Source organism: Pleurodeles waltl, chromosome 8, assembly GCF_031143425.1.
Source record: "Pleurodeles waltl isolate 20211129_DDA chromosome 8, aPleWal1.hap1.20221129, whole genome shotgun sequence".
In the NCBI taxonomy this organism is placed as follows: Eukaryota; Metazoa; Chordata; class Amphibia; order Caudata; family Salamandridae; genus Pleurodeles; species Pleurodeles waltl.
In genome coordinates, this window is record NC_090447.1 from 188905726 (window position 1) to 188927391 (window position 21666).

Here is a 21666-nt window from a genome sequence, read left to right on the forward strand (position 1 = left end):
CTCCATTCTACTAGCAATTGCAGTAAACTTTGTCATGAAAGTTCTCTGGCTTAGTTGCTTTGACTGCCCGTCTTATAAACAGGAGATCCTGAGTTCAAATCTCCACAACACTGTGCTTTTTTTCATAGTTAAATAACAGATTATTTTAATTAGATGATCCTTTGATATAATGTTAAAATGAAAAATTTGAGTAACTTACTATTGAACAGTTCATCTTAATACTAAATAAAATTCCGAGTATTTTCGAGATGACAGAAGCAAGACTGTGAATGTAAAATGAAGGGTATATCAAAGAGGAAGATAAATATAAAATAAAGTGCTAGAGTTGAAGAAGAAAAGTGATACAATCCTCTACAATAATAATTTGTGAGCCACTGAAAAATGTAGTCTACTTTTATGAATACTTTTTAACTAAATCTTAGGTACTCTTCTTAAGTGATGGGGAATTCTTTTATGTTTAACAAAATAACACAGATAAAAAAAGACTCCACAGAAGGTATTGAAAAGCAATAATGGCAACTAAGTCAGTTATTCAATCATTTTAAGAGTAAGAGGTGCTGTGGCTTAGTGGTTAAAGCGCTTGTCTCGTAAACAGGAAATGCTGAGTTAAAATCTCAGCAGCCCCTAATTTTTGCTCCAAACTTATAGAATTGAATTTTTTCAAGTAAATATTAAATACAGTTTCAAAACAAGAGTAGTGTCCTGTTCACTTTAGAATGCTTCATCTCATAATGAAAAAAGCACTTGGTATTTTGCAGAATTGCAAATCAATGCAATGAATGAATAAGGGAAATGAGAATTATAACAAAGAGGAGAGAGAAGAAAATTTCAATTTAGAGTTGAATTTTTGTAATGCATTTCACTCACAAGACATAATTCAATATTCTAAAAGAACGGTAACCCACCTCTTAAGGAATAATTTTTAAATACATTTAGTGTTCTCACCTATAGTGTTTAAGAAGAGGGTTGTGGGAACTTAGAAAAGAAAATGAAAAAAAAATGATTTCTATTTCACTCCATTCAGCTAACTATTCCAGTGAGATTTGTCAAGCAGGTGCTGTGGCTTAGCTGGTTAAAGTACCTGTCTAGTAAACAGGAGATCCTGAGTTCCAATCTCAGCAGCACCTTGATGTTTTTATTCTTAAATTACAGATCAGTTTCCTTAGATACTCTCTGATACAATTAAAAAATGAAAAATCTGATTCATCTTACTAATAGACAGTTCATCTTAATATTAAATAAAATTCAGAGAATTTTCATGGTAACAGAAGCAAAGCTTTGAATGTAAAATGAAGAGTAAATCAAATAGCAAGGTATATATGAACTAAAACCTTAGAGGTGAAGGCAACTGATGTATTCCTCTACAATTATTATTTGTAAACCACTCAAAAATGTAATCTACTTTTATAAGTACTTGTTAACTAAAATGTAGGTATTCTTGTTAAGTGATGGGGAATCCTTTTTTGTTCAACGTTTCACCACAGATAAAGATGACTCCACTAAAGGCACTGAGGACAAGTCATCTCCACTAAGTCAGTTATTCAATATTTGTAAGATAAGTAGCTGCTGTTGTTTAGTGGTCAAAGCTCCTGTCTCATAACTAGGATGTCCTGTGTTTAAATTCCAGCAACAATTTAGATTTAGTCCAAACTTTTAAAATTCAATTTCTTCAAGTAAACGTTCAATAAAGTTTAAAAACAAGAGTAGTGTTCTGTTGACTTTAGAATGCTTGATCTCAAAATGAAACAAACACTTGGTGTTTTGCAGAATTCGAAAGTAATACCATAAATGAATAGGGGAAAAGAGAATGTCAAAGAAAAGGAAAGAGACGACAATTAAATTAAGAGTTCAATTTAACCAATACATTTTACTCACAACACATATTTCAATCTTCTATAAGTAGGGTAAGTCACTCATTAAGGAAGTATTCTTAAATAAATTTGATCTTCTCACCTATAGAGTTTGACAACAGAGTTGTATCAACTTAGAAAAGAAAATAAAAAAAAACAGATTTCTACTGCACTCCATTCTACTAGCAATTGCAGTAAACTTTGTCATGAAAGTTCTCTGGCTTAGTTGCTTTTACTGCCCGTCTAATAAACAGGAGATCCTGAGTTCAAACCTCCACAACACTGTGCTCTTTTTCAAAGTTAAATAACAGATTATTTTCATTAGATGATCCTTTGATATAATGTTAAAATGAAACATTTGAGTAACTTACTATTGAACAGTTCATCTTAATACTAAATAAAATTCCGAGTATTTTCGAGATGACAGAAGCAAGACTGTGAATGTAAAATGAAGGGTATATCAAAGAGGAAGATAAATATAAAATAAAGTGCTAGAGTTGAAGAAGAAAAGTGATACAATCCTCTACAATAATAATTTGTGAGCCACTGAAAAATGTAATCTACTTTTATGAATACTTTTTAACTAAATCTTAGGTACTCTTCTTAAGTGATGGGGAATTATTTTATGTTTAAAGTAATAACACAGATAAAAAAAGACTCCACAGAAGGTATTGAAAAGCAATAATGGCAACTAAGTCAGTTATTCAATCATTTTAAGAGTAAGAGGTGCTGTGGCTTAGTGGTTAAAGCGCCTGTCTCGTAAACAGGAAATCCTGAGTTCAAATCTCAGCAGCACCTCAGTTTTGCTCCAAACTTATAGAATTGAATTTTTTCAAGTAAATATTAAATACAGTTTCAAAACAAGAGTAGTGTCCTGTTCACTTTAGAATTCTTCATCTCATAATGAAAAAAGCACTTGGTATTTTGCAGAATTTCAAAGCAATGCAATGAATGAATAAGGGAAATGAGAATTATAACAAAGAGGAAAGAGAAGAAAATTCAATTTAGAGTTGAATTTTTGTAATGCATTTCACTCACAAGACATAATTCAATATTCTAAAAGAACGGTAACCCACCTCTTAAGGAATAATTTTTAATTACATTTAGTGTTCTCACCTATAGTGTTTAAGAAGAGGGTTGTGGGAACTTCGAAAAGAAAATGAAAAAAAAGTGATTTCTATTTCACTCCATTCAGCTAACTATTCCAGTGACATTTGTCAAGCAGGTGCTGTGGCTTAGCTGGTTAAAGTACCTGTCTAGTAAACAGGAGATCCTGAGTTCAAATCTCAGCAGCACCCTGATATTTTTATTCTTAAATTACAGATCAGTTTCCTTAGATACTCTCTGATACAATTAAAAAATGAAAAATCTGAGTCATCTTACTAATATACAGTTCATCTTAATGTTAAATAAAATTCAGAGAATTTTCATGGTAACAGAAGCAAAACTTTGAATGTAAAATGAAGAGTAAATCAAATAGCAAGGTATATATGAACTAAAACCTTAGAGGTGAAGGCAACTGATGTATTCCTCTACAATTATTATTTGTAAACCACTCAAAAATGTAATCTACTTTTATAAGTACTTGTTAACTAAAATGTAGGTATTCTTGTTAAGTGATGGGGAATCCTTTTTTGTTCAACGTTTCACCACAGATAAAGAAGACTCCACTAAAGGCACTGAGGACAAGTCATCTCCACTAAGTCAGTTATTCAATATTTGTAAGATAAGTAGCTGCTGTTGTTTAGTGGTCAAAGCTCCTGTCTCATAACTAGGATGTCCTGTGTTTAAATTCCAGCAACGATTTAGATTTAGTACAAACTTTTAAAATTCAATTTCTTCAAGTAAACGTTCAATAAAGTTTAAAAACAAGAGTAGTGTTCTGTTGACTTTAGAATGCTTGATCTCCAAATGAAACAAACACTTGGTGTTTTGCAGAATTCGAAAGTAATACCATAAATGAATAGGGGAAAATAGAATGTCAAAGAAAAGGAAAGAGACGACAAATAAATTAAGAGTTCAATTTAACCAATGCATTTTACTCACAACACATAATTCAATCTTCTATAAGTAGGGTAAGTCACTCATTAAGGAAGTATTCTTAAATAAATTTGATCTTCTCACCTATAGAGTTTGACAACAGAGTTGTATCAACTTAGAAAAGAAAATAAAAAAAAACAGATTTCTACTGCACTCCATTCTACTAGCAATTGCAGTAAACTTTGTCATGAAAGTTCTCTGGCTTAGTTGCTTTTACTGCCCGTCTAATAAACAGGAGATCCTGAGTTCAAATCTCCACAACACCGTGCTCTTTTTCATAGTTAAATAACAGATTATTTTCATTAGATGATCCTTTGATATAATGTTAAAATGAAACATTTGAGTAACTTACTATTGAACAGTTCATCTTAATACTAAATAAAATTCCGAGTATTTTCGAGATGACAGAAGCAAGACTGTGAATGTAAAATGAAGGGTATATCAAAGAGGAAGATAAATATAAAATAAAGTGCTAGAGTTGAAGAAGAAAAGTGATACAATCCTCTACAATAATAATTTGTGAGCCACTGAAAAATGTAGTCTACTTTTATGAATACTTTTTAACTAAATCTTAGGTACTCTTCTTAAGTGATGGGGAATTATTTTATGTTTAACGTAATAACACAGATAAAAAAAGACTCCACCGAAGGTATTGAAAAGCAATAATGGCAACTAAGTCAGTTATTCAATCATTTTAAGAGTAAGAGGTGCTGTGGCTTAGTGGTTAAAGCGCCTGTCTCTTAAACAGGAAATCCTGAGTTCAAATCTCAGCAGCATCTCACTTTTGCTCCAAACTTATAGAATTGAATTTTTTCAAGTAAATATTAAATACAGTTTCAAAACAAGAGTAGTGTCCTGTTCACTTTAGAATGCTTCATCTCATAATGAAAAAAGCACTTGGTATTTTGCAGAATTTCAAAGCAATGCAATGAATGAATAAGGGAAATGAGAATTATAACAAAGAGGAAAGAGAAGAAAATTCAATTTAGAGTTGAATTTTTGTAATGCATTTCACTCACAAGACATCATTCGATATTCTAAAAGAATGGTAAGCCACCTCTTAAGGAAGAATTTTTAAATAAATTTAGTGTTCTCACCTATAGTGTTTCAGAAGAGAGTTGTGGGAACTTAGAAAAGAAAATGAAAAAAAAAACGATTTCTATTTCACTCCATTCAGCTAACTATTCCAGTGACATTGGTCAAGCAGGTGATGTGGCTTAGCTGGTTAAAGCGCCTGTCTAGTAAACTGGAGATCCTGAGTTCAAATCTCAGCAGCACCTTGATATTTTTATTCTTAAATTACAGATCAGTTTCCTTAGATACTCTCTGATACAATAAAAAAATGAAAAATCTGAGTCATCTTTCTAATAGACAGTTCATCTTAATATTAAATAAAATTCAGAGAATTTTCATGGTAACAGAAGCAAAACTTTGAATGTAAAATGAAGAGTAAATCAAATAGCAAGGTATATATGAACTAAAACCTTAGAGGTGAAGGCAACTGATGTATTCCTCTACAATTATTATTTGTAAACCACTCAAAAATGTAATCTACTTTTATAAGTACTTGTTAACTAAAATGTAGGTATTCTTCTTAAGTGATGGGGAATCCTTTTTGGTTTAACGTTTCACCACAGATAAAGAAGACTGCACTAAACGCGCTGAGGACAAGTCATCTCCACTAAGTCAGTTATTCAATATTTGTAAGATAAGTAGGTGCTGTTGTTTAGTGGTCAAAGCTCCTGTCTCATAACTAGGATGTCCTGTGTTTAAATTCCAGCAACAATTTAGATTTAGTCCAAACTTTTAAAATTCAATTTCTTCAAGTAAACGTTCAATAAAGCTTAAAAACAAGAGTAGTGTTCTGTTGACTTTAGAATGCTTGATCTCCAAATGAAACAAACACTTGGTGTTTTGCAGAATTCGAAAGTAATACCATAAATGAATAGGGGAAAAGAGAATGTCAAAGAAAAGGAAAGAGACGACAAATAAATTAAGAGTTCAATTTAACCAATGCATTTTACTTACAACACATAATTCAATCTTCTATAAGTAGGGTAAGTCACTCATTAAGGAAGTATTCTTAAATAAATTTGATCTTCTCACCTATAGAGTTTGACAACAGAGTTGTATCAACTTAGAAAATAAAATTTAAAAAAAACAGATTTCTACTGCACTCCATTCTACTAGCAATTGCAGAAATCTTTGTCATGAAAGTTCTCTGGCTTAGTTGCTTTGACTTCCCGTCTAAAAAACAGGAGATCCTGAGTTCAAATCTCCACAACACCGTGCTCTTTTTCATAGTTAAATAACAGATTATTTTCATTAGATGATCCTTTGATATAATGTTAAAATGAAAAATTTGAGTAACTTACTATTGAACAGTTCATCTTAATACTAAATAAAATTCTGAGTATTTTCGAGATGACAGAAGCAAGACTATGAATGTAAAATGAAGGGTATATCAAAGAGGAAGATAAATATAAAATAAAGTGCTAGAGTTGAAGAAGAAAAGTGATACAATCCTCTACAATAATAATTTGTGAGCCACTGAAAAATGTAATCTACTTTTATGAATACTTTTTAACTAAATCTTAGGTACTCTTCTTAAGTGATGGGGAATTCTTTTATGTTTAACGTAATAACACAGATAAAAAAAGACTCCACAGAAGGTATTGAAAAGCAATAATGGCAACTAAGTCAGTTATTCAATCATTTTAAGAGTAAGAGGTGCTGTGGCTTAGTGGTTAAAGAGCCTGTCTCTTAAACAGGAAATCCTGAGTTCAAATCTCAGCAACACCTCAGTTTTGCTCCAAACTTATAGAATTTAATTTTTTCAAGTAAATATTAAATACAGTTTCAAAACAAGAGTAGTGTCCTGTTCACTTTAGAATGCTTCATCTCATAATGAAAAAAGCACTTGGTATTTTGCAGAATTTCAAAGCAATGCAATGAATGAATAAGGGAAATGAGAATTATAACAAAGAGGAAAGAGAAGAAAATTCAATTTAGAGTTGAATTTTTGTAATGCATTTCACTCACAGGACATAATTTAATATTCTAAAAGAACGGTAAGCCACCTCTTAAGGAAGAATTTTTAAATAAATTTAGTGTTCTCACCTATAGTGTTTAAGAAGAGAGTTGTGGGAACTTAGAAAAGAAAATGAAAAAAAAATGATTTCTATTTCACTTCATTCAGCTAACTATTCCAGTGAAATTTGTCAAGCAGGTGCTGTGGCTTAGCTGGTTAAAGCGCCTGTCTAGTAAACAGGCGATCCTGAGTTCAAATCTCAGCAGCACCTTGATATTTTGATTCTTAAATTACAGATCAGTTTCCTTAGATACTCTCTGATACAATTAAAAAATGAAAAATCTGATTAATCTTACTAATAGACAGTTCATCTTAATATTAAATAAAATTCAGAGAATGTTCATGGTAACAGAAGCAAAACTTTGAATGTAAAATGAAGAGTAAATCAAATAGCAAGGTATATATGAACTAAAACCTTAGAGGTGAAGAAAACTGATGTATTCCTCTACAATTATTATTTGTAAACCACTCAAAAATGTAATATACTTTTATAAGTACTTGTTAACTAATATGTAGGTATTCTTGTTAAATGATGGGGAATCCTTTTTTGTTCAACGTTTCACCACAGATAAAGAAGACTCCACTAAAGGCACTGAGGACAAGTCATCTCCACTAAGTCAGTTATTCAATATTTGTAAGATAAGTAGGTGCTGTTGTTTAGTGGTCAAAGCTCCTGTCTCATAACTAGGATGTCCTGTGTTTAAATTCCAGCAACAATTTAGATTTAGTCCAAACTTTGAAAATTCAATTTCTTCAAGTAAACGTTCAATAAAGTTTAAAAACAAGAGTAGTGTTCTGTTGACTTTAGAATGCTTGATCTCCAAATGAAACAAACACTTGGTGTTTTGCAGAATTCGAAAGTAATACCATAAATGAATAGGGGAAAAGAGAATGTCAAAGAAAAGGAAAGAGACGACAAATAAATTAAGAGTTCAATTTAACCAATGCATTTTACTCACAACACATAATTCAATCTTCTATAAGTAGGGTAAGTCACTCATTAAGGAAGTATTCTTAAATAAATTTGATCTTCTCACCTATAGAGTTCGACAACAGAGTTGTATCAACTTAGAAAAGAAAATAAAAAAAACAGATTTCTACTGCACTCCATTCTACTAGCAATTGCAGTAAACTTTGTCATGAAAGTTCTCTGGCTTAGTTGCTTTGACTGCCCGTCTTATAAACAGGAGATCCTGAGTTCAAATCTCCACAACACCGTGCTTTTTTTCATAGTTAAATAACAGATTATTTTAATTAGATGATCCTTTGATATAATGTTAAAATGAAAAATTTGAGTAACTTACTATTGAACAGTTCATCTTAATACTAAATAAAATTCCGAGTATTTTCGAGATGACAGAAGCAAGACTGTGAATGTAAAATGAAGGGTATATCAAAGAGGAAGATAAATATAAAATAAAGTGCTAGAGTTGAAGAAGAAAAGTGATACAATCCTCTACAATAATAATTTGTGAGCCACTGAAAAATGTAGTCTACTTTTATGAATACTTTTTAACTAAATCTTAGGTACTCTTCTTAAGTGATGGGGAATTATTTTATGTTTAACGTAATAACACAGATAAAAAAAGACTCCACAGAAGGTATTGAAAAGCAATAATGGCAACTAAGTCAGTTATTCAATCATTTTAAGAGTAAGAGGTGCTGTGGCTTAGTGGTTAAAGCGCCTGTCTCTTAAACAGGAAATCCTGAGTTCAAATCTCAGCAGCATCTCACTTTTGCTCCAAACCTATAGAATTGAATTTTTTCAAGTAAATATTAAATACAGTTTCAGAACAAGAGTAGTGTCCTGTTCACTTTAGAATGCTTCATCTCATAATGAAAAAAGCACTTGGTATTTTGCAGAATTTCAAAGCAATGCAATGAATGAATAAGGGAAATGAGAATTATAACAAAGAGGAAAGAGAAGAAAATTCAATTTAGAGTTGAATTTTTGTAATGCATTTCACTCACAAGACATCATTCGATATTCTAAAAGAATGGTAAGCCACCTCTTAAGGAAGAATTTTTAAATAAATTTAGTGTTCTCACCTATAGTGTTTCAGAAGAGAGTTGTGGGAACTTAGAAAAGAAAATGAAAAAAAAAACGATTTCTATTTCACTCCATTCAGCTAACTATTCCAGTGACATTGGTCAAGCAGGTGATGTGGCTTAGCTGGTTAAAGCGCCTGTCTAGTAAACTGGAGATCCTGAGTTCAAATCTCAGCAGCACCTTGATATTTTTATTCTTAAATTACAGATCAGTTTCCTTAGATACTCTCTGATACAATAAAAAAATGAAAAATCTGAGTCATCTTTCTAATAGACAGTTCATCTTAATATTAAATAAAATTCTGAGAATTTTCATGGTAACAGAAGCAAAACTTTGAATGTAAAATGAAGAGTAAATCAAATAGCAAGGTATATATGAACTAAAACCTTAGAGGTGAAGGCAACTGATGTATTCCTCTACAATTATTATTTGTAAACCACTCAAAAATGTAATCTACTTTTATAAGTACTTGTTAACTAAAATGTAGGTATTCTTCTTAAGTGATGGGGAATCCTTTTTTGTTCAACGTTTCACCACAGATAAAGAAGACTGCACTAAACGCGCTGAGGACAAGTCATCTCCACTAAGTCAGTTATTCAATATTTGTAAGATAAGTAGGTGCTGTTGTTTAGTGGTCAAAGCTCCTGTCTCATAACTAGGATGTCCTGTGTTTAAATTCCAGCAACAATTTAGATTTAGTCCAAACTTTTAAAATTCAATTTCTTCAAGTAAACGTTCAATAAAGCTTAAAAACAAGAGTAGTGTTCTGTTGACTTTAGAATGCTTGATCTCCAAATGAAACAAACACTTGGTGTTTTGCAGAATTCGAAAGTAATACCATAAATGAATAGGGGAAAAGAGAATGTCAAAGAAAAGGAAAGAGACGACAAATAAATTAAGAGTTCAATTTAACCAATGCATTTTACTTATAACACATAATTCAATCTTCTATAAGTAGGGTAAGTCACTCATTAAGGAAGTATTCTTAAATAAATTTGATCTTCTCACCTATAGAGTTTGACAACAGAGTTGTATCAACTTAGAAAATAAAATAAAAAAAAAACAGATTTCTACTGCACTCCATTCTACTAGCAATTGCAGTAATCTTTGTCATGAAAGTTCTCTGGCTTAGTTGCTTTGACTTCCCGTCTAAAAAACAGGAGATCCTGTGTTCAAATCTCCACAACACCGTGCTCTTTTTCATAGTTAAATAACAGATTATTTTCATTAGATGATCCTTTGATATAATGTTAAAATGAAAAATTTGAGTAACTTACTATTGAACAGTTCATCTTAATACTAAATAAAATTCTGAGTATTTTCGAGATGACAGAAGCAAGACTATGAATGTAAAATGAAGGGTATATCAAAGAGGAAGATAAATATAAAATAAAGTGCTAGAGTTGAAGAAGAAAAGTGATACAATCCTCTACAATAATAATTTGTGAGCCACTGAAAAATGTAATCTACTTTTATGAATACTTTTTAACTAAATCTTAGGTACTCTTCTTAAGTGATGGGGAATTCTTTTATGTTTAACGTAATAACACAGATAAAAAAAGACTCCACAGAAGGTATTGAAAAGCAATAATGGCAACTAAGTCAGTTATTCAATAATTTTAAGAGTAAGAGGTGCTGTGGCTTAGTGGTTAAAGCGCCTGTCTCTTAAACAGGAAATCCTGAGTTCAAATCTCAGCAACACCTCAGTTTTGCTCCAAACTTATAGAATTGAATTTTTTCAAGTAAATTTTAAATACAGTTTCAAAACAAGAGTAGTGTCCTGTTCACTTTAGAATGCTTCATCTCATAATGAAAAAAGCACTTGGTATTTTGCAGAATTTCAAAGCAATGCAATGAATGAATAAGGGAAATGAGAATTATAACAAAGAGGAAAGAGAAGAAAATTCAATTTAGAGTTGAATTTTTGTAATGCATTTCACTCACAGGACATAATTTAATATTCTAAAAGAACGGTAAGCCACCTCTTAAGGAAGAATTTTTAAATAAATTTAGTGTTCTCACCTATAGTGTTTAAGAAGAGAGTTGTGGGAACTTAGAAAAGAAAATGAAAAAAAAATGATTTCTATTTCACTTCATTCAGCTAACTATTCCAGTGAAATTTGTCAAGCAGGTGCTGTGGCTTAGCTGGTTAAAGCGCCTGTCTAGTAAACAGGCGATCCTGAGTTCAAATCTCAGCAGCACCTTGATATTTTGATTCTTAAATTACAGATCAGTTTCCTTAGATACTCTCTGATACAATTAAAAAATGAAAAATCTGATTAATCTTACTAATAGACAGTTCATCTTAATATTAAATAAAATTCAGAGAATGTTCATGGTAACAGAAGCAAAACTTTGAATGTAAAATGAAGAGTAAATCAAATAGCAAGGTATATATGAACTAAAACCTTAGAGGTGAAGAAAACTGATGTATTCCTCTACAATTATTATTTGTAAACCACTCAAAAATGTAATATACTTTTATAAGTACTTGTTAACTAATATGTAGGTATTCTTGTTAAATGATGGGGAATCCTTTTTTGTTCAACGTTTCACCACAGATAAAGAAGACTCCACTAAAGGCACTGAGGACAAGTCATCTCCACTAAGTCAGTTATTCAATATTTGTAAGATAAGTAGGTGCTGTTGTTTAGTGGTCAAAGCTCCTGTCTCATAACTAGGATGTCCTGTGTTTAAATTCCAGCAACAATTTAGATTTAGTCCAAACTTTGAAAATTCAATTTCTTCAAGTAAACGTTCAATAAAGTTTAAAAACAAGAGTAGTGTTCTGTTGACTTTAGAATGCTTGATCTCCAAATGAAACAAACACTTGGTGTTTTGCAGAATTCGAAAGTAATACCATAAATGAATAGGGGAAAAGAGAATGTCAAAGAAAAGGAAAGAGACGACAAATAAATTAAGAGTTCAATTTAACCAATGCATTTTACTCACAACACATAATTCAATCTTCTATAAGTAGGGTAAGTCACTCATTAAGGAAGTATTCTTAAATAAATTTGATCTTCTCACCTATAGAGTTCGACAACAGAGTTGTATCAACTTAGAAAAGAAAATAAAAAAAAACAGATTTCTACTGCACTCCATTCTACTAGCAATTGCAGTAAACTTTGTCATGAAAGTTCTCTGGCTTAGTTGCTTTGACTGCCCGTCTTATAAACAGGAGATCCTGAGTTCAAATCTCCACAACACCGTGCTTTTTTTCATAGTTAAATAACAGATTATTTTAATTAGATGATCCTTTGATATAATGTTAAAATGAAAAATTTGAGTAACTTACTATTGAACAGTTCATCTTAATACTAAATAAAATTCCGAGTATTTTCGAGATGACAGAAGCAAGACTGTGAATGTAAAATGAAGGGTATATCAAAGAGGAAGATAAATATAAAATAAAGTGCTAGAGTTGAAGAAGAAAAGTGATACAATCCTCTACAATAATAATTTGTGAGCCACTGAAAAATGTAGTCTACTTTTATGAATACTTTTTAACTAAATCTTAGGTACTCTTCTTAAGTGATGGGGAATTATTTTATGTTTAACGTAATAACACAGATAAAAAAAGACTCCACAGAAGGTATTGAAAAGCAATAATGGCAACTAAGTCAGTTATTCAATCATTTTAAGAGTAAGAGGTGCTGTGGCTTAGTGGTTAAAGCGCCTGTCTCTTAAACAGGAAATCCTGAGTTCAAATCTCAGCAGCATCTCACTTTTGCTCCAAACCTATAGAATTGAATTTTTTCAAGTAAATATTAAATACAGTTTCAGAACAAGAGTAGTGTCCTGTTCACTTTAGAATGCTTCATCTCATAATGAAAAAAGCACTTGGTATTTTGCAGAATTTCAAAGCAATGCAATGAATGAATAAGGGAAATGAGAATTATAACAAAGAGGAAAGAGAAGAAAATTCAATTTAGAGTTGAATTTTTGTAATGCATTTCACTCACAAGACATCATTCGATATTCTAAAAGAATGGTAAGCCACCTCTTAAGGAAGAATTTTTAAATAAATTTAGTGTTCTCACCTATAGTGTTTCAGAAGAGAGTTGTGGGAACTTAGAAAAGAAAATGAAAAAAAAAACGATTTCTATTTCACTCCATTCAGCTAACTATTCCAGTGACATTGGTCAAGCAGGTGATGTGGCTTAGCTGGTTAAAGCGCCTGTCTAGTAAACTGGAGATCCTGAGTTCAAATCTCAGCAGCACCTTGATATTTTTATTCTTAAATTACAGATCAGTTTCCTTAGATACTCTCTGATACAATAAAAAAATGAAAAATCTGAGTCATCTTTCTAATAGACAGTTCATCTTAATATTAAATAAAATTCTGAGAATTTTCATGGTAACAGAAGCAAAACTTTGAATGTAAAATGAAGAGTAAATCAAATAGCAAGGTATATATGAACTAAAACCTTAGAGGTGAAGGCAACTGATGTATTCCTCTACAATTATTATTTGTAAACCACTCAAAAATGTAATCTACTTTTATAAGTACTTGTTAACTAAAATGTAGGTATTCTTCTTAAGTGATGGGGAATCCTTTTTTGTTCAACGTTTCACCACAGATAAAGAAGACTGCACTAAACGCGCTGAGGACAAGTCATCTCCACTAAGTCAGTTATTCAATATTTGTAAGATAAGTAGGTGCTGTTGTTTAGTGGTCAAAGCTCCTGTCTCATAACTAGGATGTCCTGTGTTTAAATTCCAGCAACAATTTAGATTTAGTCCAAACTTTTAAAATTCAATTTCTTCAAGTAAACGTTCAATAAAGCTTAAAAACAAGAGTAGTGTTCTGTTGACTTTAGAATGCTTGATCTCCAAATGAAACAAACACTTGGTGTTTTGCAGAATTCGAAAGTAATACCATAAATGAATAGGGGAAAAGAGAATGTCAAAGAAAAGGAAAGAGACGACAAATAAATTAAGAGTTCAATTTAACCAATGCATTTTACTTATAACACATAATTCAATCTTCTATAAGTAGGGTAAGTCACTCATTAAGGAAGTATTCTTAAATAAATTTGATCTTCTCACCTATAGAGTTTGACAACAGAGTTGTATCAACTTAGAAAATAAAATAAAAAAAAAACAGATTTCTACTGCACTCCATTCTACTAGCAATTGCAGTAATCTTTGTCATGAAAGTTCTCTGGCTTAGTTGCTTTGACTTCCCGTCTAAAAAACAGGAGATCCTGAGTTCAAATCTCCACAACACCGTGCTCTTTTTCATAGTTAAATAACAGATTATTTTCATTAGATGATCCTTTGATATAATGTTAAAATGAAAAATTTGAGTAACTTACTATTGAACAGTTCATCTTAATACTAAATAAAATTCTGAGTATTTTCGAGATGACAGAAGCAAGACTATGAATGTAAAATGAAGGGTATATCAAAGAGGAAGATAAATATAAAATAAAGTGCTAGAGTTGAAGAAGAAAAGTGATACAATCCTCTACAATAATAATTTGTGAGCCACTGAAAAATGTAATCTACTTTTATGAATACTTTTTAACTAAATCTTAGGTACTCTTCTTAAGTGATGGGGAATTCTTTTATGTTTAACATAATAACACAGATAAAAAAAGACTCCACAGAAGGTATTGAAAAGCAATAATGGCAACTAAGTCAGTTATTCAATCATTTTAAGAGTAAGAGGTGCTGTGGCTTAGTGGTTAAAGCGCCTGTCTCTTAAACAGGAAATCCTGAGTTCAAATCTCAGCAACACCTCAGTTTTGCTCCAAACTTATAGAATTGAATTTTTTCAAGTAAATTTTAAATACAGTTTCAAAACAAGAGTAGTGTCCTGTTCACTTTAGAATGCTTCATCTCATAATGAAAAAAGCACTTGGTATTTTGCAGAATTTCAAAGCAATGCAATGAATGAATAAGGGAAATGAGAATTATAACAAAGAGGAAAGAGAAGAAAATTCAATTTAGAGTTGAATTTTTGTAATGCATTTCACTCACAGGACATAATTTAATATTCTAAAAGAACGGTAAGCCACCTCTTAAGGAAGAATTTTTAAATAAATTTAGTGTTCTCACCTATAGTGTTTAAGAAGAGAGTTGTGGGAACTTAGAAAAGAAAATGAAAAAAAAATGATTTCTATTTCACTTCATTCAGCTAACTATTCCAGTGAAATTTGTCAAGCAGGTGCTGTGGCTTAGCTGGTTAAAGCGCCTGTCTAGTAAACAGGCGATCCTGAGTTCAAATCTCAGCAGCACCTTGATATTTTGATTCTTAAATTACAGATCAGTTTCCTTAGATACTCTCTGATACAATTAAAAAATGAAAAATCTGATTAATCTTACTAATAGACAGTTCATCTTAATATTAAATAAAATTCAGAGAATGTTCATGGTAACAGAAGCAAAACTTTGAATGTAAAATGAAGAGTAAATCAAATAGCAAGGTATATATGAACTAAAACCTTAGAGGTGAAGAAAACTGATGTATTCCTCTACAATTATTATTTGTAAACCACTCAAAAATGTAATATACTTTTATAAGTACTTGTTAACTAATATGTAGGTATTCTTGTTAAATTATGGGGAATCCTTTTTTGTTCAACGTTTCACCACAGATAAAGAAGACTCCACTAAAGGCACTGAGGACAAGTCATCTCCACTAAGTCAGTTATTCAATATTTGTAAGATAAGTAGGTGCTGTTGTTTAGTGGTCAAAGCTCCTGTCTCATAACTAGGATGTCCTGTGTTTAAATTCCAGCAACAATTTAGATTTAGTCCAAACTTTGAAAATTCAATTTCTTCAAGTAAACGTTCAATAAAGTTTAAAAACAAGAGTAGTGTTCTGTTGACTTTAGAATGCTTGATCTCCAAATGAAACAAACACTTGGTGTTTTGCAGAATTCGAAAGTAATACCATAAATGAATAGGGGAAAAGAGAATGTCAAAGAAAAGGAAAGAGACGACAAATAAATTAAGAGTTCAATTTAACCAATGCATTTTACTCACAACACATAATTCAATCTTCTATAAGTAGGGTAAGTCACTCATTAAGGAAGTATTCTTAAATAAATTTGATCTTCTCACCTATAGAGTTCGACAACAGAGTTGTATCAACTTAGAAAAGAAAATAAAAAAAACAGATTTCTACTGCACTCCATTCTACTAGCAATTGCAGTAAACTTTGTCATGAAAGTTCTCTGGCTTAGTTGCTTTGACTGCCCGTCTTATAAACAGGAGATCCTGAGTTCAAATCTCCACAACACTGTGCTTTTTTTCATAGTTAAATAACAGATTATTTTAATTAGATGATCCTTTGATATAATGTTAAAATGAAAAATTTGAGTAACTTACTATTGAACAGTTCATCTTAATACTAAATAAAATTCCGAGTATTTTCGAGATGACAGAAGCAAGACTGTGAATGTAAAATGAAGGGTATATCAAAGAGGAAGATAAATATAAAATAAAGTGCTAGAGTTGAAGAAGAAAAGTGATACAATCCTCTACAATAATAATTTGTGAGCCACTGAAAAATGTAGTCTACTTTTATGAATACTTTTTAACTAAATCTTAGGTACTCTTCTTAAGTGATGGGGAATTCTTTTATGTTTAACAAAATAACACAGATAAAAAAAGACTCCACAGAAGGTATTGAAAAGCAATAATGGCAACTAAGTCAGTTATTCAATCATTTTAAGAGTAAGAGGTGCTGTGGCTTAGTGGTTAAAGCGCTTGTCTCGTAAACAGGAAATGCTGAGTTAAAATCTCAGCAGCCCCTAATTTTTGCTCCAAACTTATAGAATTGAATTTTTTCAAGTAAATATTAAATACAGTTTCAAAACAAGAGTAGTGTCCTGTTCACTTTAGAATGCTTCATCTCAATGAAAAAAGCACTTGGTATTTTGCAGAATTGCAAATCAATGCAATGAATGAATAAGGGAAATGAGAATTATAACAAAGAGGAGAGAGAAGAAAATTTCAATTTAGAGTTGAATTTTTGTAATGCATTTCACTCACAAGACATAATTCAATATTCTAAAAGAACGGTAACCCACCTCTTAAGGAATAATTTTTAAATACATTTAGTGTTCTCACCTATAGTGTTTAAGAAGAGGGTTGTGGGAACTTAGAAAAGAAAATGAAAAAAAAATGATTTCTATTTCACTCCATTCAGCTAACTATTCCAGTGAGATTTGTCAAGCAGGTGCTGTGGCTTAGCTGGTTAAAGTACCTGTCTAGTAAACAGGAGATCCTGAGTTCCAATCTCAGCAGCACCTTGATGTTTTTATTCTTAAATTACAGATCAGTTTCCTTAGATACTCTCTGATACAATTAAAAAATGAAAAATCTGATTCATCTTACTAATAGACAGTTCATCTTAATATTAAATAAAATTCAGAGAATTTTCATGGTAACAGAAGCAAAGCTTTGAATGTAAAATGAAGAGTAAATCAAATAGCAAGGTATATATGAACTAAAACCTTAGAGGTGAAGGCAACTGATGTATTCCTCTACAATTATTATTTGTAAACCACTCAAAAATGTAATCTACTTTTATAAGTACTTGTTAACTAAAATGTAGGTATTCTTGTTAAGTGATGGGGAATCCTTTTTTGTTCAACGTTTCACCACAGATAAAGATGACTCCACTAAAGGCACTGAGGACAAGTCATCTCCACTAAGTCAGTTATTCAATATTTGTAAGATAAGTAGCTGCTGTTGTTTAGTGGTCAAAGCTCCTGTCTCATAACTAGGATGTCCCGTGTTTAAATTCCAGCAACAATTTAGATTTAGTCCAAACTTTTAAAATTCAATTTCTTCTAGTAAACGTTCAATAAAGTTTAAAAACAAGAGTAGTGTTCTGTTGACTTTAGAATGCTTGATCTCAAAATGAAACAAACACTTGGTGTTTTGCAGAATTCGAAAGTAATACCATAAATGAATAGGGGAAAAGAGAATGTCAAAGGAAAGAGACGACAAATAAATTAAGAGTTCAATTTAACCAATGCATTTTACTCACAACACATAATTCAATCTTCTATAAGTAGGGTAAGTCACTCATTAAGGAAGTATTCTTAAATAAATTTGATCTTCTCACCTATAGAGTTTGACAACAGAGTTGTATCAACTTAGAAAAGAAAATAAAAAAAAACAGATTTCTACTGCACTCCATTCTACTAGCAATTGCAGTAAACTTTGTCATGAAAGTTCTCTGGCTTAGTTGCTTTTACTGCCCGTCTAATAAACAGGAGATCCTGAGTTCAAACCTCCACAACACTGTGCTCTTTTTCAAAGTTAAATAACAGATTATTTTCATTAGATGATCCTTTGATATAATGTTAAAATGAAACATTTGAGTAACTTACTATTGAACAGTTCATCTTAATACTAAATAAAATTCCGAGTATTTTCGAGATGACAGAAGCAAGACTGTGAATGTAAAATGAAGGGTATATCAAAGAGGAAGATAAATATAAAATAAAGTGCTAGAGTTGAAGAAGAAAAGTGATACAATCCTCTACAATAATAATTTGTGAGCCACTGAAAAATGTAATCTACTTTTATGAATACTTTTTAACTAAATCTTAGGTACTCTTCTTAAGTGATGGGGAATTATTTTATGTTTAAAGTAATAACACAGATAAAAAAAGACTCCACAGAAGGTATTGAAAAGCAATAATGGCAACTAAGTCAGTTATTCAATCATTTTAAGAGTAAGAGGTGCTGTGGCTTAGTGGTTAAAGCGCCTGTCTCGTAAACAGGAAATCCTGAGTTCAAATCTCAGCAGCACCTCAGTTTTGCTCCAAACTTATAGAATTGAATTTTTTCAAGTAAATATTAAATACAGTTTCAAAACAAGAGTAGTGTCCTGTTCACTTTAGAATTCTTCATCTCATAATGAAAAAAGCACTTGGTATTTTGCAGAATTTCAAAGCAATGCAATGAATGAATAAGGGAAATGAGAATTATAACAAAGAGGAAAGAGAAGAAAATTCAATTTAGAGTTGAATTTTTGTAATGCATTTCACTCACAAGACATAATTCAATATTCTAAAAGAACGGTAACCCACCTCTTAAGGAATAATTTTTAATTACATTTAGTGTTCTCACCTATAGTGTTTAAGAAGAGGGTTGTGGGAACTTCGAAAAGAAAATGAAAAAAAAGTGATTTCTATTTCACTCCATTCAGCTAACTATTCCAGTGACATTTGTCAAGCAGGTGCTGTGGCTTAGCTGGTTAAAGTACCTGTCTAGTAAACAGGAGATCCTGAGTTCAAATCTCAGCAGCACCTTGATATTTTTATTCTTAAATTACAGATCAGTTTCCTTAGATACTCTCTGATACAATTAAAAAATGAAAAATCTGAGTCATCTTACTAATATACAGTTCATCTTAATGTTAAATAAAATTCAGAGAATTTTCATGGTAACAGAAGCAAAACTTTGAATGTAAAATGAAGAGTAAATCAAATAGCAAGGTATATATGAACTAAAACCTTAGAGGTGAAGGCAACTGATGTATTCCTCTACAATTATTATTTGTAAACCACTCAAAAATGTAATCTACTTTTATAAGTACTTGTTAACTAAAATGTAGGTATTCTTGTTAAGTGATGGGGAATCCTTTTTTGTTCAACGTTTCACCACAGATAAAGAAGACTCCACTAAAGGCACTGAGGACAAGTCATCTCCACTAAGTCAGTTATTCAATATTTGTAAGATAAGTAGCTGCTGTTGTTTAGTGGTCAAAGCTCCTGTCTCATAACTAGGATGTCCTGTGTTTAAATTCCAGCAACGATTTAGATTTAGTACAAACTTTTAAAATTCAATTTCTTCAAGTAAACGTTCAATAAAGTTTAAAAACAAGAGTAGTGTTCTGTTGACTTTAGAATGCTTGATCTCCAAATGAAACAAACACTTGGTGTTTTGCAGAATTCGAAAGTAATACCATAAATGAATAGGGGAAAATAGAATGTCAAAGAAAAGGAAAGAGACGACAAATAAATTAAGAGTTCAATTTAACCAATGAATTTTACTCACAACACATAATTCAATCTTCTATAAGTAGGGTAAGTCACTCATTAAGGAAGTATTCTTAAATAAATTTGATCTTCTCACCTATAGAGTTTGACAACAGAGTTGTATCAACTTAGAAAAGAAAATAAAAAAAAACAGATTTCTACTGCACTCCATTCTACTAGCAATTGCAGTAAACTTTGTCATGAAAGTTCTCTGGCTTAGTTGCTTTTACTGCCCGTCTAATAAACAGGAGATCCTGAGTTCAAATCTCCACAACACCGTGCTCTTTTTCATAGTTAAATAACAGATTATTTTCATTAGATGATCCTTTGATATAATGTTAAAATGAAACATTTGAGTAACTTACTATTGAACAGTTCATCTTAATACTAAATAAAATTCCGAGTATTTTCGAGATGACAGAAGCAAGACTGTGAATGTAAAATGAAGGGTATATCAAAGAGGAAGATAAATATAAAATAAAGTGCTAGAGTTGAAGAAGAAAAGTGATACAATCCTCTACAATAATAATTTGTGAGCCACTGAAAAATGTAGTCTACTTTTATGAATACTTTTTAACTAAATCTTAGGTACTCTTCTTAAGTGATGGGGAATTATTTTATGTTTAACGTAATAACACAGATAAAAAAAGACTCCACCGAAGGTATTGAAAAGCAATAATGGCAACTAAGTCAGTTATTCAATCATTTTAAGAGTAAGAGGTGCTGTGGCTTAGTGGTTAAAGCGCCTGTCTCTTAAACAGGAAATCCTGAGTTCAAATCTCAGCAGCATCTCACTTTTGCTCCAAACTTATAGAATTGAATTTTTTCAAGTAAATATTAAATACAGTTTCAAAACAAGAGTAGTGTCCTGTTCACTTTAGAATGCTTCATCTCATAATGAAAAAAGCACTTGGTATTTTGCAGAATTTCAAAGCAATGCAATGAATGAATAAGGGAAATGAGAATTATAACAAAGAGGAAAGAGAAGAAAATTCAATTTAGAGTTGAATTTTTGTAATGCATTTCACTCACAAGACATCATTCGATATTCTAAAAGAATGGTAAGCCACCTCTTAAGGAAGAATTTTTAAATAAATTTAGTGTTCTCACCTATAGTGTTTCAGAAGAGAGTTGTGGGAACTTAGAAAAGAAAATGAAAAAAAAAACGATTTCTATTTCACTCCATTCAGCTAACTATTCCAGTGACATTGGTCAAGCAGGTGATGTGGCTTAGCTGGTTAAAGCGCCTGTCTAGTAAACTGGAGATCCTGAGTTCAAATCTCAGCAGCACCTTGATATTTTTATTCTTAAATTACAGATCAGTTTCCTTAGATACTCTCTGATACAATAAAAAAATGAAAAATCTGAGTCATCTTTCTAATAGACAGTTCATCTTAATATTAAATAAAATTCAGAGAATTTTCATGGTAACAGAAGCAAAACTTTGAATGTAAAATGAAGAGTAAATCAAATAGCAAGGTATATATGAACTAAAACCTTAGAGGTGAAGGCAACTGATGTATTCCTCTACAATTATTATTTGTAAACCACTCAAAAATGTAATCTACTTTTATAAGTACTTGTTAACTAAAATGTAGGTATTCTTCTTAAGTGATGGGGAAT

General features: G+C 31.2%; 13 non-coding genes across 13 annotated transcripts; all 13 read left to right on the top strand.

Annotated features, from left to right (window-relative positions):
- Positions 1-1053: 1053 nt before the first annotated feature.
- On the top strand, positions 1054-1127 carry TRNAT-AGU (transfer RNA threonine (anticodon AGU)). Its single transcript has one exon. It is a non-coding gene; the product is annotated as a tRNA-Thr (tRNA).
- A 1448-nt stretch (positions 1128-2575) lies between these two features.
- TRNAT-CGU (transfer RNA threonine (anticodon CGU)) lies at positions 2576-2648 on the top strand. Its single transcript has one exon. It is a non-coding gene; the product is annotated as a tRNA-Thr (tRNA).
- Positions 2649-3074: 426 nt separating this feature from the next.
- Positions 3075-3148, top strand: TRNAT-AGU (transfer RNA threonine (anticodon AGU)). The gene has a single exon. It is a non-coding gene; the product is annotated as a tRNA-Thr (tRNA).
- Positions 3149-5096: 1948 nt separating this feature from the next.
- On the top strand, positions 5097-5170 carry TRNAT-AGU (transfer RNA threonine (anticodon AGU)). The gene has a single exon. It is a non-coding gene; the product is annotated as a tRNA-Thr (tRNA).
- A 1948-nt stretch (positions 5171-7118) lies between these two features.
- Positions 7119-7192, top strand: TRNAT-AGU (transfer RNA threonine (anticodon AGU)). Its single transcript has one exon. It is a non-coding gene; the product is annotated as a tRNA-Thr (tRNA).
- A 1947-nt stretch (positions 7193-9139) lies between these two features.
- TRNAT-AGU (transfer RNA threonine (anticodon AGU)) lies at positions 9140-9213 on the top strand. The gene has a single exon. It is a non-coding gene; the product is annotated as a tRNA-Thr (tRNA).
- Positions 9214-11161: 1948 nt separating this feature from the next.
- On the top strand, positions 11162-11235 carry TRNAT-AGU (transfer RNA threonine (anticodon AGU)). The gene has a single exon. It is a non-coding gene; the product is annotated as a tRNA-Thr (tRNA).
- A 1948-nt stretch (positions 11236-13183) lies between these two features.
- Positions 13184-13257, top strand: TRNAT-AGU (transfer RNA threonine (anticodon AGU)). The gene has a single exon. It is a non-coding gene; the product is annotated as a tRNA-Thr (tRNA).
- A 1948-nt stretch (positions 13258-15205) lies between these two features.
- On the top strand, positions 15206-15279 carry TRNAT-AGU (transfer RNA threonine (anticodon AGU)). Its single transcript has one exon. It is a non-coding gene; the product is annotated as a tRNA-Thr (tRNA).
- A 1945-nt stretch (positions 15280-17224) lies between these two features.
- On the top strand, positions 17225-17298 carry TRNAT-AGU (transfer RNA threonine (anticodon AGU)). Its single transcript has one exon. It is a non-coding gene; the product is annotated as a tRNA-Thr (tRNA).
- Positions 17299-18741: 1443 nt separating this feature from the next.
- TRNAT-CGU (transfer RNA threonine (anticodon CGU)) lies at positions 18742-18814 on the top strand. The gene has a single exon. It is a non-coding gene; the product is annotated as a tRNA-Thr (tRNA).
- Positions 18815-19240: 426 nt separating this feature from the next.
- Positions 19241-19314, top strand: TRNAT-AGU (transfer RNA threonine (anticodon AGU)). The gene has a single exon. It is a non-coding gene; the product is annotated as a tRNA-Thr (tRNA).
- A 1948-nt stretch (positions 19315-21262) lies between these two features.
- On the top strand, positions 21263-21336 carry TRNAT-AGU (transfer RNA threonine (anticodon AGU)). The gene has a single exon. It is a non-coding gene; the product is annotated as a tRNA-Thr (tRNA).
- The last annotated feature ends 330 nt before the right edge of the window (positions 21337-21666 follow it).